Source organism: Salmo salar, chromosome ssa15 (genome assembly GCF_905237065.1).
Source record: "Salmo salar chromosome ssa15, Ssal_v3.1, whole genome shotgun sequence".
Classification (NCBI taxonomy): Eukaryota; Metazoa; Chordata; class Actinopteri; order Salmoniformes; family Salmonidae; genus Salmo; species Salmo salar.
This window is the reverse complement of record NC_059456.1, coordinates 100,645,857-100,664,728: the sequence shown is the minus strand read 5'-3', so window position 1 is coordinate 100,664,728 and position 18,872 is coordinate 100,645,857. Positions and strand designations below refer to the sequence as shown.

At 42.6% G+C, this 18,872-nt stretch overlaps 1 protein-coding gene and 1 long non-coding RNA gene across 2 annotated transcripts in view; one reads left to right on the top strand and one right to left on the bottom strand.

The window, feature by feature from the left end:
- Positions 1 to 427: 427 nt before the first annotated feature.
- On the bottom strand, positions 428 to 7,699 carry LOC106572835 (uncharacterized). Its single transcript, XR_001321203.2, has 3 exons — positions 7,532 to 7,699; positions 7,036 to 7,085; positions 428 to 633 (listed from the first exon to the last, which is right to left on the bottom strand). It is a non-coding gene; the product is annotated as an uncharacterized lncRNA (long non-coding RNA).
- Positions 7,700 to 8,909: 1,210 nt separating this feature from the next.
- LOC106572826 (zinc finger protein PLAGL2) overlaps positions 8,910 to 18,872 on the top strand; it is a 44,745-nt gene continuing 34,782 nt past the window's right edge. Inside the window, 1 exon segment of the mRNA XM_014147333.2 lies at positions 8,910 to 9,164. The gene's annotated coding sequence lies outside the window, so the exon portion shown is untranslated.

Here is an 18,872-nt window from a genome sequence, read left to right as displayed (position 1 = left end):
CCCCTCTCTCTACCTTCTCTTAATGAAACCCCCCCCCTCTCTCTACCTTCTCTTAATGAAACCCCCCCTCTCTCTACCTTCTCTTAATGAAACCCCCTCTCTCTCTACCTTCTCTTAATGAAACCCCCCCCTCTCTCTACCTTCTCTCAATGAAACCCCCCCTCTCTCTACCTTCTCTTAATGAAACCCCCTCTCTCTCTACCTTCTCTTAATGAAACCCCCTCTCACTCTACCTTCTCTTAATGAAACCCCCCTCTCTCTACCTCTTAATGAAACGCCCCCTCTCTCTACCTTCTCTCAATGAAACCCCCCCTCTCTCTACCTTCTCTTAATGAAACCCCCCCTCTCTCTCTACCTTCTCTTAATGAAACCCCCCCTCTCTCTCTACCTTCTCTTAATGAAACCCCCCTCTCTCTACCTTCTCTTAATGAAACCCCCCTCTCTCCTTTGAGCACAACAATCAGCCCTTAGTCCTCCTGCTTATGTTGAATAGGTGGTTGACCCCAGAGACCATTGACCTTTCCTCCAGTCGACTAGCAGTGATGCCACACCGTCCTCGCTTCCATCGTCCTTTGGTATTTAGTGTTGTACTAGGATCCCTGTTATCTCTTGCTGAAGCAGCAGCTACTCTTCCTGGAGTCCACACAAAACATAAAAGATGACATAATACAGAACATCAATAGACAAGAACAGTTCAAGGACAGAACTACCTACATTTAAAACAAGAACAGTAGATCCATTAATGATTCTACAGCCAGTTACACACATATCTACTGTACATTGGTACATAGACATATGCCTATGAGTTATTTAGGTCAGATAGGGGAGAGGGGTTGTGTTGTGAGGTGTTGTTTTATTTGGGGTTTTTTTAAAGCAAATTTGACTGCTTGCGTAATTTGAGATGGAAGGGAGTGCTGTGTGATCATGACTCTGTATAATACTGTGTGTTGCCTTGAATCCATTTCCAATGTGGGGATTGTGAAGAGACCCCTGGTGGCATGTCTGGTGGGGTAAGTATGTCTGTCAGAGCTATGTGTATGTTGATTATACAGACAGTTTGGAAAATTTCAATGCATAAATATCTCTCACAAAAACAAGAATCAATGCAGTCAAGAGCAAGACCTTCTGCTCTGTTCTTGCCCAGCTGCAGCTTTACTAGTGCCTGTGAGGTAGACTGTCAGAGGACCAAAAAGGACAGCATGTAGACTGAATAAATGTTAAAAGCTATACTTGTGCTCAACACACGACAAACTACATTGCTAGCATGGAAAGAGATCGAGGGACACGGAAACAGAGGAAATAAAAGGTATTTAAGTGAATGTTATTTCAGTGTTGTACTCTACTGACTGTCAGGACTGGTATCCTCTCTGGCAACAGGACAAGGTTATGATGTATTTCTGGTTTGACGTGCAATACTGGGTCCACCCTTCTGCCTTATCACCCTACTGCAGACTGCTGGTGTAGACTGTCTCATGATGATATCACACCTCATCAAAAGTACTCGGTCACTACTAACCCCTCTCTTGATACCTCCCTACCTATGTTAAAACCAGCCCAACTCAAAAAATACAGGGGTATCTAGGCAGATTCTCTTGTTATTGTGACTAACTATAACTTGTTAGTTGTTACATCATCATTCTGCGCTGTAATTTAAAGCGCTACACTTCCATAGAGTGTAACATTCATTCAATCTATCATCAAAACAATGTCTCAAAACCTGTTTAACAGTCACTCCTAAAGTGACTAAGTAGGTTATTTCACCACCTCTCCTGAGTGTGACCAAGAGGTTCTGTGGAGAGACCTGTAGCTGAACTGTTATCATTTCAAATGGGTCTCCCTTCGTTGCTTGCGATGTTTATGTGGCTCTGTTGTATTGGGTAGTGTTACTCAAAGGAGCTGTGTTTGGAGGGAAGGCTAAATCCAGACGCAAGCAAAGTTGCTGGCATTCCACTGCTGGTATTTATAGCTTTTAACCTAAGTTGTGTGTATGTTGTATATTGTTAAGACTGAATGAAAGTGATTTTTGGGACTGACGTGTTCCCTATAAAATCACAGCCAAGTGAGCCAACATGCCATCATTCTGCCACTGGAAAACCATTGTCTAAACACAAAGCTGATACTAATTAGTGTTGATTGGGGGAGAGAAAGTTGAGGGAAAAAGAAACTGCATCAATATCACTCTAAAAGTGTAACACTGTCTTAATTCTTACTGTACATGACGTCGTGTACATTATCTTACTGTACATGACGTCGTGTACATTATCTTACTGTACATGATGTTGTCTACATTATCTTACTGTACATGATGTTGTCTACATTATCTTACTGTACATGGCGTCGTCTACATTATCTTACTGTACATGTTGTCTACATTATCTTACTGTACATGATGTTGTCTACATTATCTTACTGTACATGACGTTGTCTACATTATCTTACTGTACATGATGTTGTCTACATTATCTTACTGTACATGGCGTCGTCTACATTATCTTACTGTACATGGTGTCGTCTACATTATCTTACTGTACATGACATTGTCTACATTATCTTACTGTACATGATGTTGTCTACATTATCTTACTGTACATGATGTTGTCTACATTATCTTACTGTACATGATCACAACCATGATTATCAAGCACTAGAATTCTACAAAGACATCTCTCTCCTAGACGATCAAGTGAAATGACTTACCAAAACATAGAAATCAAACAAACTAATATGAGCTGAGGAAATACATTTCTCCCATCCCGACTAGCATAAGCAGGGATGGGAACCCAGTTACTCAAACTGTGGGATAGAACAACCAGGGCAATTAGCAGATGGACGGAGCATCCAAACACTTTCCCTCTCACAGTACCCCTGCCAACATCTCTAGCGCTGGCAGGCTGTGATGGTTTTGTTGGGTGGTTTTGCGTCTAAGTTGTTTATCGCCAGCCTCTGGTAGCATTAACCAGACATCTGTTTTAAACCAAACACATACAAACTCTATAATCTGTGCCTGGAAGAAGGGATTTCTGAGTATCCTAGTGGTGAGGAAATACGCTCCAGATGTGAACAAATCATCCAATTGCCATTGTAGTTTATCGTCTGTAACCTGCCCTCCATCAAGGACCTGCACTCCTCCACGACAAGGAAGCAGGTAAGATCATCGCCAACCCTGCCTACCCTGGACACCCTGCCCACTCTGGACACCCCATATTTTAAAGATCCCATTCCACTGATTCCGCTCCAGTCATTGCCACGAGCCTGTTCTCGCCAATTAAAGTGCCACCAACCTCTTGTGATGTACACTTACACAAAACACTGTTGATGCCAGTGCTCTCAAACCCTGTTCCTGGAGAGATACCATCCTGTAGGTTTCCACTCCCACCCTGTTCCTGGAGAGATACCATCCTGTAGGTTTCCACTCCAACCCTGTTCCTGGAGAGATACCATCCTGTAGGTTTCCACTCCCACCCTGTTCCTGGAGAGATACCATCCTGTAGGTTTCCACTCCCACCCTGTTCCTGGAGAGATACCATCCTGTAGGTTTCCACTCCAACCCTGTTCCTGGAGAGATACCATCCTGTAGGTTTCCACTCCCACCCTGTTCCTGGAGAGATACCATCCTGTAGGTTTCCACTCCCACCCTGTTCCTGGAGAGATACCATCCTGTAGGTTTCCACTCCAACCCTGTTCCTGGAGAGCTACCATCCTGTAGGTTTCCACTCCAACCCTGTTCCTGGAGAGCTACCATCCTGTAGGTTTCCACTCCGATCCCAATCTAGTGCACCTGATTCTAATAATTAGCTGGTTGAAAAGATTAATCAGGTTAGCTACAACTGCAGTTGAAGAGAAATCTACAGGAGCATAGCTCTCAGGAACAGGGTTGGAGAGAGAACCTCCAGGAGGGTAGCTCTCAGGAACAGGGTTGGAGAGAAAACCTACAGGAGGGTAGCTCTCAGGAACAGGGTTGGAGAGAGAACCTACAGGAGGGTAGCTCTCAGGAACAGGGTTGGAGAGAAAACCTACAGGAGGGTAGCTCTCAGGAACAGGGTTGGAGAGAGAACCTCCAGGAGGGTAGCTCTCAGGAACAGGGCTGGAGAGAGAACCTCCAGGAGGGTAGCTCTCAGGAACGGGGTTGGAGAGAGAACCAACAGGAGGGTAGCTCTCAGGGACAGGGTTGGAGAGAGAACCTACAGGAGGGTAGCTCTCAGGAACAGGGTTGGAGAGAGAACCAACAGGAGGGTAGCTCTCAGGGACAGGGTTGGAGAGAGAACCTACAGGAGGGTAGCTCTCTCGGGAACAGGGTTGGAGAGATGTATCCATTGTATATATTCACCACGGCAGCATCCCTCCCTCTGCTTGTATAGCTATAGTCCTCTGTAAATTGTATATCCTCTCTGTAATCAGCCTATACTCTGTATGGTGTATATGTGGACTGTCTGTATTCGGTTTGTATTGTCTATTGCTGGCAGCACCTTCTCACTAAGGCAAATTCTGGACATGTGTAAATGCTTGGTGAATAAAGGTGATTCTGATTCAATGATGCCGCTGTACCTGGTTTTCTGTCTTTTTAATCTGAGGTGGCAGTAGGAGTGGGTAGAAGGAACTCAAAGTAGAAGGTGAGGGAATAGGTAAAATGGGATGACAATAGAACCAGTTTGGGATTAGAATACAGAGGTTCTCCATGCCCCACAACTCCATTGGGTTTATCCCTTCTTTTGTGTCATCATTGCATCTGAAAGCCTAAAATGCTGGCGTCCCAGCCCCCAACTTTAATCAGAGTTTTAATTGTGGTATAGGCTGAAACTGGGCTGAGACTGGGCTGAAACTGGGCTGAAACTGTGCTGAGACATGGACAGAAACTTTGCTGAGACTGGGTTGAGACTGGGCTTAAACTGGGCTGAAACTGGGCTAAGACTGGGCTGAAACTGGGCTAAGACTGGGCTGAAACTGGGCTAAGACTGGGCTGAAACTGGGCTAAGACTGGGCTGAGACTGGGCTGAGACTGGGGAGTGCCTGTCTGGCTTTGAAACTCACTCTACTCTTGTTGTTCATGGTGGTTTGTATGATCAGTTTTGGAATGGAGAGAGGAGGGAGGAAGAGGAGCTAGTTACCACGGCAGACTCTATGTGACGTTCCATAGGGTACTTTAAAATCGATCTACAACTCTAAATGACAGGCCGCAACTGCAATCAACCTGAATGTGGCCCAACCACACAGTAATCCAAATAAATAAACAGTTGGATAATGAAAGTAGACCATTTCTGCTGGGAAATCGTTTCCCTCTTCTGCCTCTCCCCACACTCTCTTGTGTATTCTTGTAGGCTACACTTTCTATTTGGTCTTTAGAGTTTTGAAAGGGAAAGTAGCACAAACATTTTCACTAAGTGATGTGGGGATCTTTATATAACACAACAGCAGCAGCAGCAGATGTTTGATGCAGACCACAGGAGGCTGTTGAGGGGAGGACGGCTCATAATAATGGCTGGAACGGAGCAAATGGAATGGCATCAAACACATGGAAACCATAAGTTTTATGTATTTCACTCTGTTCCAGCCATTAGCACAAGCCCGTCCTCCCCGATTAAGGTGCCACCAACCTCCTGTGATACACAGACATAAACTACTTGTTTCTGTCTACACTCTTAGAGAGAAAAGAGTGCTATGTGACATCATCTGTCCCTGTAGGAAAACCCCTGAAAATAAGCTCCAGATAGAACCCTTTTCAGGTCACATAGAACCCTCTTCAGCTCCAGATAGAACCCTTTTCAGGTCACGTAGAACCCTTTTCAGGTCAGATAGAACCCTCTTCAGCTCCAGATAGATCCCTTTTCAGCTCCAGATAGAACCCTTTTCAGCTCCAGATAGAACCCTTTTCAGCTCCAGATAGAACCCTTTTCAGGTTCAGATAGAACCCTTTTCAGCGCCAGATAGAACCCTTTTCAGCTCCAAATAGAACCCCTTTGGGTTCCACATAGAACCTGTTAAAGGAACCTTTTTTCAGAGTGTTGCCCCTTCAAGGACAAAATGAAAGTGTGATGTGAGTGACACTTTCCCTGGCCTCACCCATCACCCATCACCAGAACGTCAGTCTCAAAGTTTATCAAAATCTAAAAGTTGTGCTGCGGGATAGATTTTTATTGTCCTCTTTCTAACTACAGGTATCAGAACATATGAAATGTTGAAGCCCTTTACTGAGACATTGATATCCTATAGTCATATATGTCTATGTTCCTGAAACAAATGTTTAGCATAAAGCGATTTGTGGAATGGAGGAAACTTCCAGATGTTTTCCAAACAGTTGCGGATTTCAATCTCCTGTCATTTATTTGTTTTTGAGACATTTAATTGTTTTAATTAGAATAGTTTTGTAATTAAAAAAAAATCTGTCTTGATGTGATTTTATATACCCTTCCATTACCTTTTTAAGGTTTAAATGGCTAATGGTAGGTTGTGAACTTCTTCATCCACACTATAATCTCACTTTAAACTAATCCATAATATAATCTCACTTCATACTAATCCATAATATAATCTCACTTTAAACAAATCCATAATATAATCTCACTTTAAACTAATCCATAATATAATCTCACTTTAAACTAATCCATAATATAATCTCACTTCATACTAATCCATAATATAATCTCACTTTAAACTAATTCATAATATAATCTCACTTTAAACTTATAAGAATCATGTATGACCTATACATGTTTGATTATCAAATAAAATCCAAAATGATCATGGGGAACCTCTCAAATGAAGAAAAACTCAATAAATAACTGAATTGAAACATTGATTTTATGCTAATCAAAGTTATCATGCCCTTATGATATTGCAGTTGAATAAATTCACTGAATGACAGGGAATCATAAACAGTTTAAGGTACAGCCCAAAACATTTAACTACAAATTGTATCCAAACAGTTGAAGCTGGATCCAAACTTTTCCCAATATTTCAGGTGACATGAACATATGAATAATAGTAGTACTGCAAACACTACATTCCCTGGAGCACTAGATGTCCAACCAGAGTACTTACTTCTTAATCTTCCTTCCCTTTAAAATATTCCCCTCAGTAAAACGCCAATTCTATAAAGACATGAGAAGGTATGAAGATTGTGTTACACTATTGACTTTCTACTAGTTGAAAGATTTTTTTAGAATAGGTTATTACCGGGTATGAGTAGGAAATAAGTATGAGATATTTGTTATAAAAACACTTTTCTAGAAATTATTTAAATATTTCATCCAAACACATGTATATTTGCATGAATTAGGAATTAGTTTACAGCAGACTATGCATAACGCTGTGCGTTTACCTATATCAGCCACCAGCGTGGTTCATGACTACAAAATACACGTTTTATTTTTTTTTAAAGCTCTGAAATATTCAAATATTAGTCAAAGTTATTTAAAGATGTTTAACAATATTTACTTCAAAAATGTGAACAATTCTAAGCCCTATCAACACTAAACTTCAACATAAATCTATTTCTGAAAATAACCCCAGACCATTCGGTGTCCAACTAGCCTACCTGTTGTTTTATCAGTTCAAATGATGACTAGTTTTCTTGATACGTTCCATTTGTCTTTGTTACAAAACATTCCAATATATTATCTTACTATCCATATCAGTGAGCAGTGTTGCAACAGGTCGGTTAATATGGTTCGGAGGTATTTCCTTAGTATGATACCAACAAAAACGTGTTTCCCCCCCACTCCATTGAACACGCCGAAAGGCTTATTTAAGACTCTTGCTCCCCACCCCCTACTCTTTCTCATACACAAACACTTCCATCCGCGGTTTGGAAGCGTATGGAAGGGATGGGGAGGGGGTTGGGGTGACGAGGAAACGGGTTGATACGCCCTGGAAGTAATTCTTTCGCCCAAAAACACAAGGTGAAACGGGACCACCAGAGCATCGCATTCGGACGTGGGACCCACGCTCCGCATTCCAGAGCTGGTGGCGTTTGTGTGAAGAGATGAATTTGTTGTACTATTTGTTGTACTATCTGTGTGGTGATATTTTGTAACAGTTTAAGTCCCCTAAAATGGAGAGTAATAGATGTGTTCATATGTAGAAACATCTTTCATAATTTTGCTACTCAATTTAGTAGGATGTTTTATGGTGTGCATGCACAGTTAATTAATGAGAGGCAATTCCATAGTTGTAAACATTTTAGTAAGCTTCTCTTACCATTTAAAACATCTATTGGCCACATGAAAATTATATTTCGAAGAGTTACCTATAAAATGACATGAGTTATGAATAATTACACAAACTTGAAACTCTATATATATATCTAAATTATTCGTTCAGTATTATAAAACCCAAACATAAACGAATAAACAGACCAATATTAATAAAGTAATGAGTGGGATTACTTGCAAAGCACAGGTTATCAGTGAAACATAGGCTATCTATAGGCCTATAAACTTGCCTCTCAATATAATCAATGTAAAATTGTTGATTAAGCAATATTGTACAAATATATGAGATTGCTGTTTTGACATAAATAAACATTTTATTCAATAAACATGCCTCAATTATCATTTTCAGAAACAAACAATGCCAAATCAATAGGCTATAATAAAAATGTATATCGAAAATAACATTCATATTCTTCAAATATATAGTAGACATGTTGATCAGAATAATATATAGACTATAATGATTGTATATGTGAAAATGTAATATAAATGTTTATTAATCTTACTTTGTTTTCCTTTTAATTTATTGTTACATTAAGTCTGTCTAAAGTTGAAATACCTCCGTCAGTTATGTATTCTGATAGGGTAGACTGCAGTGGAATCAGTTCTATATTGCCATAAGCATTAGTGTGAGAACGTCAGTGTAACACGACAGAGTAAACCGCTTGTCCCTGGGTAAAAAAAAAGTTGGTGAAAGTGGCCTGACGTCACATTCCCACAATGCTCGCGCCCCATAACTCGCTGCAGCCTGAGAGCGAGACAGAGACACAGTCAGGCCCCGAATATAGAAACATTATAGAACATTTTAGAAACAAATGATCAAACAACAGATCGAGGGAAGAAAGACGGTGAAAAGTGGCGTGGGGTCTCTCCCACGGTACGTTTGCGAATAGTCGGTGATGGAATGTTACCGGGGTTCCATGAGAAATTGACTAATGCGGCGCTGGAAACTTTTTGGTGGGTAACTGCTCGTTTTTTTTGTTGTAAGATCTCATAATGTAGCTGCACGTTCTGATGTGTGCATGTTTAAAATAAAAATACGATTTAGATTATTACAGCAACTTTCTTCAATGATTATCGATAGATTGATGTTCACGAGATTTCAATGATCAGTGATATGTTGTAGTTCTGCAGTCGGACAAGGTTTAATTTAGCTTATTTTGTAGAAGTATGTCAGCATCGGGGTATTTAAATCTTAATTACGCGATCGTTTCTTCGCTGTAACACATTTAAATCATTGAAGTTGTAAACATTATGCATTGTGTTAAAGATGGCTTTGGCAATGATGATTGATGTTCGGTGCGAGTTTTCTACGAATTGCAGAATTTTTAATAATTTCCGAATATTTATCATGGTGAACATGCTACTGCAGAAGAGCGAGGGAGATAGAAGAAGGGACGTCCCTGTTGTATTTGAAATAGTAAACTACTTCGATTTTTTTTTAAAAGTAGGTCTGCCTACTACACATGTGACATTCAATGTTTACATGCACCATATCCTAATGCATGGAAGTTGTTGCTTGATTTCCAGGCGTTCAAAATCATCACACCATAGAAGTGTGACTATTTGAGTGTTTTCCTTCGACAGTTCTTCCATACTGTAATGGCTTGTGTCATGTGTTTGTCGCTGATCGAACTTTTCGGGCGGATTGAGGGGCTATGCGACTTTTGCGTCTCGTGTCTGTCTGTCTGTCTGTCTGTGTGTGTGTGTGCCTCGTAATGGTTAAATAACACTATAGCACGCCCTTAGAATGGGGTAGGGTCATGTTATGGATGCGGGAGGGAGCTCGCCTCGTTTCATATGCACTGATACACTTTTGTTGTTGTTCTGTTGTTGAACTTTGTAATTTCGTTTCAAACTGTTTTGTCAAACAACATTTGACTCTAAGAAAACAGATTCTGAGAAGCAACATGTGATTCTGTTGTCTGCACTGGCTGATCTCAATTATTATCTTTAATAATATTTTAGGCATGGGCCTAATTTTGTATTTTGAAGTGTTTAGCTTATTTTCATGCTTTGATGTAGTCTACCTTATACACGTAGAAAGAAGACTTCCAGTGGCGACAGTGATGTCAAGGATCCACATCGTAGCCTAATAGTACGTGCATCAGGCCTACATTGTAACAGCAGAGGACTTGTGTGTGCTGATACGGCTGTATAATTAATCATAATTAATTGTACCAAACCCACATTGCAACGCTACTCCCACTATTGCAACAGGACGGAGCCTGAAACATTGAGCAACACGTCAAAACACCTGTGACGTAGTGGCTGTTGGGAGGCTGCAATGGACTTTTAGTAGTTTCGATCATTTCAAGTTTTACGTGACTAGCCTATTATAGCCTATTCGGCTTTCAATGCTATTGCTAACTACTTATTGAATGTTCGACGACGTACAGGCTATGCTTTCCGTGTGAAAGTATGGCTACTTGGCGTAAAGTAGGCCTGTAGATACAACGTTGCTTCATTTGGCAACAATGTTGCAGGATAAATAAACAATATGAGTCCCCACCGCCTATAGATAATGTAGGCTACATTTATGCATAGTTGTCTAGGCTTGGCTACCTAATAATCACCACGAAATCTTGTGAGGCAACAAATAGCCTACTCGCCGTTATGGCAGGTCTGACACGAGCATGCTCCCTCCATCAAGGCCTCACTTCCACTGCCTCCAGCCACATAATAAGGAAATGGAAGATGAGAACGTCGATGCTTTTTGTTTTGGACAATTGCAGTGCAAGTTGAGACTCTAATGTTGATGTTTGTTCTTTTCCTCATTATTTCTGAGTGAGATTTAGGTCAAACTAAAGTTAAATAAAAACTTGATGCATGTGTAGGCTACAAAGTCATATCTGGAATAAATAGGTAGTGGATATAGCCTACTTCTGAAATAGTGGTAACTCCACAACAAATTTTTATTTTCAATATTCAATGAAACTTCTCAAAACAAACCTTTGACTAGGACAATTTAAGATATATATATTTTTAATGTAAACATTTCAAAGTTAAACAGTTTTAGAAGTATGTTCTTTGTGGAAAAGAAAGTCTGAATTACAAATAACCTAGTAATATCACATTAAACTGGACTAAATATATTTATTTTTCCTCATCCTTGTTTTTGTAGATAAAGATAACTAACTATTTTATTCAGCGGTATGTACGTTTTCATGGATAAACATTTTGAATACTCTTGAAAAACTTTTGAAATACTTATACAACATCGTTTGATTACCTGATACATGAGCTTAGCCTGTGTGGTGGGAAGCCAACACGCTACATGTTTGCCTTTGATAGAGAAATGGTTTTGTGTGTGGTGGAGGTCCCCTCGCTTCCTCTGGAAATGTCCCACAATCCCCTTCACCTCTGTGGGTAGGAGGCTGATTTCCATGAGAAAAGAGCATCAGTTAGGTTAATGGAAAGGACAGCTCTCAGGGAGAACACATGGTAGTTAATAACCAGAGAAGAACAGGAACAGCTCTGATCCTATCTTTGTATTTCTTCACCTTCTGGGGAGCACAGAGGAGTGGCGAGGCCGGTGGGGACAGTGGATTCGTGTAACAATGGATGTTAGCATCAAGGCGGCAACAAGATTGTTCTATTTTGTTATTTTCTCAAGAAAGCATGAGAAAAACAGGCAGATTGGGAGCCTGAGAACTGCCGCGGATCATGGGCATCAGAGGAAGTCTGTCTCTCAAAGTGTGTGTATCACAGGAGGTTGGTGGAGGACGAGCTCGTGGTAATGACTGGCGCAGAATCAGTGGAACGGTATCAAATACATCAAACACATGGTCTCCATGTGTTTGATGCCATTCCATTTGCTCCGTTCCAGACATTATTATGAGCCGTTTTCCCCGCAGCACCCTCGTGTGTGTGTGCGCGTGTGTGTGTGTGTGTGTGTGTGTGTGTGTGTGTGTGTGTGTGCGCGTGTGTGCGTCAACCGAGAAGGGAATAATTATTTATTTGAGTTATATGATGTAATGTTTCACACAGTAGCACTGTTGACTGTTGAACCCTGTGGTTGTTTTGGTCACTCCAACTCAGAGAGATGACATCAGAGCCAAGTTCACAGGGCTAATAGCACTCCCAAATCATCCTCATCGCAGCTGAACAGTCCAGCACCATAGAGATAAGTAGATAACTCTTCCAAAGGTTGGCTAAGTGGTGATTCACCACACACACAAAGCTGTTCTGTTTATTTGATGAACGTAGTTATCAATTAAACGAAGCAATGGAATTTCACTTATATCTATGGTTTGATTAAAGTGTGACATGTTTTTAATGTTTGGATATCATCATTTTATTTTCCTAAAGACTTTCTCACCCCCTTCTTTGTTTTCTGTCAGCTTTGTTTTGAATTCTGTTCAATACTTATTATTTATCATTTTCATTATGGGTATATATATTTATATATACCGGTATGAAGATCTACCTGTATGCAAAATCTAAATGAGGATTATTGCCATGAACCAATTTTCTGAAACCTCGTTGAGAATTGAAGGAAAACTGACTGGATCATGTTTTGAAGGTAGCAACAGCATTCATTCTGAAAACATTTTAACAACTCGTTTTTACCAATGAATGCTGTTGCTCACATGCAAACACACACACACACATACACACACACATATGACACACACATTCATGTAGATCCATTCAGAGTGGTAGACGTTGCTCTGGGCCGTTACACATTCTGATGGCCCTTGCAGTGTGCAGGTCTGTAGTAGGAGGAGGATGCTAAATGCAGTGTGCAGGTCTGTAGTAGTAGGAGGATGCTAAATGCAGTGTGCAGGTCTGTAGTAGTAGGAGGAGGATGCTAAATGCAGTGTGCAGGTCTGTAGTAGGAGGAGGATGCTAAATGCTGTGTGCAGGTCTGTAGTAGTAGGAGGATGCTAAATGCAGTGTGCAGGTCTGTAGTAGGAGGAGGATGCTAAATGCAGTGTGCAGGTCTGTAGTAGGAGGAGGATGCTAAATGCTGTGTGCAGGTCTGTAGTAGTAGGAGGATGCTAAATGCAGTGTGCAGGTCTGTAGTAGTAGGAGGATGCTAAATGCAGTGTGCAGGTCTGTAGTAGGAGGAGGATGCTAAATGCAGTGTGCAGGTCTGTAGTAGTAGGAGGAGGATGCTAAATGCAGTGTGCAGGTCTGTAGTAGTAGGAGGAGGATGCTAAATGCAGTGTGCAGGTCTGTAGTAGTAGGAGGAGGATGCTAAATGCAGTGTGCAGGTCTGTAGTAGTAGGAGGAGGATGCTAAATGCAGTGTGCAGGTCTGTAGTAGTAGGTGGATGCTAAATGCAGTGTGCAGGTCTGTAGTAGGAGGAGGATGCTAAATGCAGTGTGCAGGTCTGTAGTAGGAGGAGGATGCTAAATACAGTGTGCAGGTCTGTAGTAGTAGGAGGAGGATGCTAAATGCAGTGTGCAGGTCTGTAGTAGTAGGAGGAGGATGCTAAATGCAGTGTGCAGGTCTGTAGTAGGAGGAGGATGCTAAATGCAGTGTGCAGGTCTGTAGTAGGAGGAGGATGCTAAATGCAGTGTGCAGGTCTGTAGTAGTAGGAGGAGGATGCTAAATGCAGTGTGCAGGTCTGTAGTAGTAGGAGGAGGATGCTAAATGCAGTGTGCAGGTCTGTAGTAGTAGGAGGAGGGTGCTAAATGCAGTGTGCAGGTCTGTAGTAGTAGGAGGAGGATGCTAAATGCAGTGTGCAGGTCTGTAGTAGTAGGAGGAGGATGCTAAATGCAGTGTGCAGGTCTGTAGTAGTAGGAGGAGGATGCTAAATGCAGTGTGCAGGTCTGTAGTAGTAGGAGGATGCTAAATGCAGTGTGCAGGTCTGTAGTAGTAGGAGGATGCTAAATGCAGTGTGCAGGTCTGTAGTAGTAGGAGGAGGATGCTAAATGCAGTGTGCAGGTCTGTAGTAGGAGGAGGATGCTAAATGCAGTGTGCAGGTCTGTAGTAGGAGGAGGATGCTAAATGCAGTGTGCAGATCTGTAGTAGGAGGAGGATGCTAAATGCAGTGTGCATGTCTGTAGTAGGAGGAGGATGCTAAATGCAGTGTGCAGGTCTGTAGTAGTAGGAGGATGCTAAATGCAGTGTGCAGGTCTGTAGTAGTAGGAGGATGCTAAATGCAGTGTGCAGGTCTGTAGTAGTAGTAGGAGGATGCTAAATGCAGTGTGCAGGTCTGTAGTAGTAGGAGGAGGATGCTAAATGCAGTGTGCAGGTCTGTAGTAGGAGGAGGATGCTAAATGCAGTGTGCAGGTCTGTAGTAGTAGGAGGAGGATGCTAAATGCAGTGTGCAGGTCTGTAGTAGTAGTAGGAGGATGCTAAATGCAGTGTGCAGGTCTGTAGTAGTAGGAGGAGGATGCTAAATGCAGTGTGCAGGTCTGTAGTAGGAGGAGGATGCTAAATGCAGTGTGCAGGTCTGTAGTAGTAGGAGGATGCTAAATGCAGTGTGCAGGTCTGTAGTAGTAGGAGGATGCTAAATGCAGTGTGCAGGTCTGTAGTAGTAGGAGGAGGATGCTAAATGCAGTGTGCAGGTCTGTAGTAGTAGGAGGAGGATGCTAAATGCAGTGTGCAGGTCTGTAGTAGTAGGAGGAGGATGCTAAATGCAGTGTGCAGGTCTGTAGTAGTAGGAGGAGGATGCTAAATGCAGTGTGCAGGTCTGTAGTAGTAGGAGGATGCTAAATGCAGTGTGCAGGTCTGTAGTAGTAGGAGGATGCTAAATGCAGTGTGCAGGTCTGTAGTAGTAGGAGGAGGATGCTAAATGCAGTGTGCAGGTCTGTAGTAGGAGGAGGATGCTAAATGCAGTGTGCAGGTCTGTAGTAGGAGGAGGATGCTAAATGCAGTGTGCAGGTCTGTAGTAGGAGGAGGATGCTAAATGCAGTGTGCAGGTCTGTAGTAGGAGGAGGATGCTAAATGCAGTGTGCAGGTCTGTAGTAGTAGGAGGATGCTAAATGCAGTGTGCAGGTCTGTAGTAGTAGGAGGATGCTAAATGCAGTGTGCAGGTCTGTAGTAGGAGGAGGATGCTAAATGCAGTGTGCAGGTCTGTAGTAGGAGGAGGATGCTAAATGCAGTGTGTAGGTCTGTAGTAGTAGGAGGAGGATGCTAAATGCAGTGTGCAGGTCTGTAGTAGTAGGATGAGGATGCTAGATGCAGTGTGCAGGTCTGTAGTAGGAGGAGGATGCTAAATGCAGTGTGCAGGTCTGTAGTAGGAGGAGGATGCTAAATGCAGTGTGCAGGTCTGTAGTAGTAGGAGGATGCTAAATGCAGTGTGCAGGTCTGTAGTAGGAGGAGGATGCTAAATGCTGTGTGCAGGTCTATAGTAGTAGGAGGATGCTAAATGCAGTGTGCAGGTCTGTAGTAGTAGGAGGATGCTAAATGCAGTGTGCAGGTCTGTAGTAGGAGGAGGATGCTAAATGCAGTGTGTAGGTCTGTAGTAGTAGGAGGAGGATGCTAAATGCAGTGTGCAGGTCTGTAGTAGTAGGAGGAGGATGCTAAATGCAGTGTGCAGGTCTGTAGTAGGAGGAGGATGCTAAGTGCAGGTCTGTAGTAGGAGGAGGATGCTAAATGCAGTGTGCAGGTCTGTAGTAGGAGGAGGATGCTAAATGCAGTGTGCAGGTCTATAGTAGTAGGAGGATGCTAAATGCAGTGTGCAGGTCTGTAGTAGTAGGAGGATGCTAAATGCAGTGTGCAGGTCTGTAGTAGGAGGAGGATGCTAAATGCAGTGTGCAGGTCTGTAGTAGGAGGAGGATGCTAAATGCTTGAACCACATACTGCCACTTTTCCTTCTGGATTTATTTCTGGGAAGAGCAGAGCAGCTGTGGCTTTTCAGGACCTAGTTCCATCCATCACGAAGCACCACTTAAACACCTCTCCCTCTGTCTCTCTCTCCCCCCCTCTCTCTCTGTCCTCCATCCATCTCATCCAAAGACTGGGGCTACACCCCTCCTTTCCCTCTGTCTTTCTCTCTCCCCCCTCTCTCTCTCTCTGTCCTCCATCCATCTCATCCAAAGACTGGGGCTACACCCCTCCTTTCCCTCTGTCTTTCTCTCTCCCCCCCTCTCTCTCTCTGTCCTCCATCCATCTCATCCAAAGACTGGGGCTACACCCCTCAGGGCTACTTCCTCTATGGTGTCTGTTCTAGATTTATTGCCTGTCTTTTCTCTCTGCAGTAAACACATTGTTTAGTTTTTGGGACTTCGCTGTCAGTTCATTGTCTTTGACATATGGTTTCAACCTCAGAACATACTGGGACATCTCATGGTTCTTTCCAAACAGAATAATGATGAGATCAGTTGACATACAACTGCTATCTGAGGGCCCAGTTTGGTGAAAGATTAAGCTGATGTACAGGAGAAACGAAGACTGGAGGAACATGTATATATAGATAGACATATGTCAAGGTATCTATCAGAAATGGAGAACTTTTCCCCCTGAAGTGAAATGCATCGATTTTTTTTATTAATATTCCTGATGTGATTACTACTCAGCGAAATGACCAAGTCAGAGGCTAAATATAAAGGTCAGGTTAAATTGCTCACGCCAATGTTTTGCAATATCTCTGTTCACAAACTACTGCCTGTGGAAACACTCCCACTCTGAAAACTTTGACCTGTGACGTGAGCCTACCTGGCAGATGTATCATGTTTTACAGTACCCAAAGGGATTCTGTGGGAAATATATTTACTGTGTAAGAACTGCAAAGTAGGTTCTGTTGTGTTGAGCCTCAACCACGAACCTCACTCTGGAGGGAGTTAGTGCCTTGACACAGATTGACAGTTTATGAATCCTGAACTCCACTAAGAAAAACCTCACCTCGGATCATTCGCTACCATTGTTTCTAAAGATGCTAAGTTTAGGTAAGTGGCAGGAGAACATGTAGGTTTGCATTAAAGAGTTTTGAAATAATGAAAATAAGATATACCTAAACGTGGGTCATATCCCTGCCTAAGGAGGCAGTTATTCATCTTAGCCCTGTAATGCCTTAAATATGCACCGATCCAGTTATGCCATCTTATGTGCCAGTGAATCAGAGGTGATCAGAGGGGAACCGAGAAAAACTGTACTACTGAGAGGATCAGAGGGGAACTGAGAGGAACTGAGAGGAACTGTAGTACTGAGAGGATCTGAGAGGAACTGTAGTACTGAGAGGATCAGAGAGGAACTGTAGTACTGAGAGGATCAGAGAGGAACTGAGAGGAACTGTAGTACTGAGAGGATCAGAGAGGAACTGTAGTACTGAGAGGATCAGAGAGGAACTGTAGTAATGAGAGGATCAGAGAGGAACTGTAGTACTGAGAGGATCAGAGAGGAACTGTAGTACTGAGAGGATCAGAGGGGAATGTAGTACTGAGAGGATCAGAGGGGAACTGTACAGTCGTGGCCAAAAGTTTTGAGAATGACACAAATATTAATTTTCACAAAGTATGCTGCCTCAGTTTGTATGATGGCAATTTGCATATACTCCAGAATGTTATGAAGAGTGATCAGATGAATTGCAATTATTTGCAAAGTCCCTCTTTGCCATGCAAATGAACTGAATCCCTAAAAAAATATTTTCACTGTATTTCAGCCCTGCCACAAAAGGACCAGCTGACATCATGTCAGTGATTCTCTCATTAACACAGGTGTGACTGTTGATGAGGACAAGGCTGGAGATCACTCTGTCATGCTGATTGAGTTTGAATAACAGACTGGAAGCTTCAAAAGGAGGGTGGTGCTTGGAATCATTGTTCTTCCTCTGTCAACCATGGTTACCTGCAAGGAAACACGTGTCGTCATCATTGCTTTGCACTAAAAGGGCTTCACAGGCAAGGATATTGCTGCCAGTAAGATTGCACCTAAATCACCCATTTATTGGATCATCAAGAACTTCAAGGAGAGCGGTTCAATTGTTGTGAAGAAGGCTTCAGGGCATCCAAGAAAGTCCAGCAAGCACCAGGACCGTCTCCTAAAGTTGATTCAGCTGCGGGATCGGGACACCACCAGTACAGAGCTTGCTCAGGAATGGCAGCAGGCAGGTGTGTGCATCTGCACGCACAGTGAGGCGAAGACTTTTGGAGGATGGCCTGCTGTCAATAAGGGCAGCAAAGAAGCCACTTCTCTCCAGGAAAAACATCAGGGATAGATTGATATTCTGCAAAAGGTACAGGGATTGGACTGCTGAGGACTGGGGTAAAGTCATTTTCTCTGATGAATCCCCTTTCCAATTGTTTAGGGCATCCGGAAAAAAACTTGTCCGGAGAAGACCAGGTGAGCGCTACCATCAGTCCTGTGTCATGCCAACAGTAAAGCATCCTGAGACCATTCATGTGTGGGGTTCCTTCTCAGCCAAGGGAGTGGGCTCACTCACAATTTTGCCTAAGAACACAGCCATGAATAAAGAATGGTACCAACACATCCTCCGAGAACAACTTCTCCCAACCATCCAGGAACAGTTTGGTGACGAACAATGCTTTTTCCAGCATGATGGAGCACCTTGCCATAAGGCAAAAGTGATAACTAAGTGGCTCGGGGAACAAAACATCGATATTTTGGGTCCATGGCCAGGAAACTCTCCAGACCTTAGTCCCATTGAGAATTTATGGTCAATCCTCAAGAGGCGGGTGGACAAACAAAAACCCACAAATTCGGACAAACTCCAAGCATTGATTATGCAAGAATGGGCTGCCATCAGTCAGG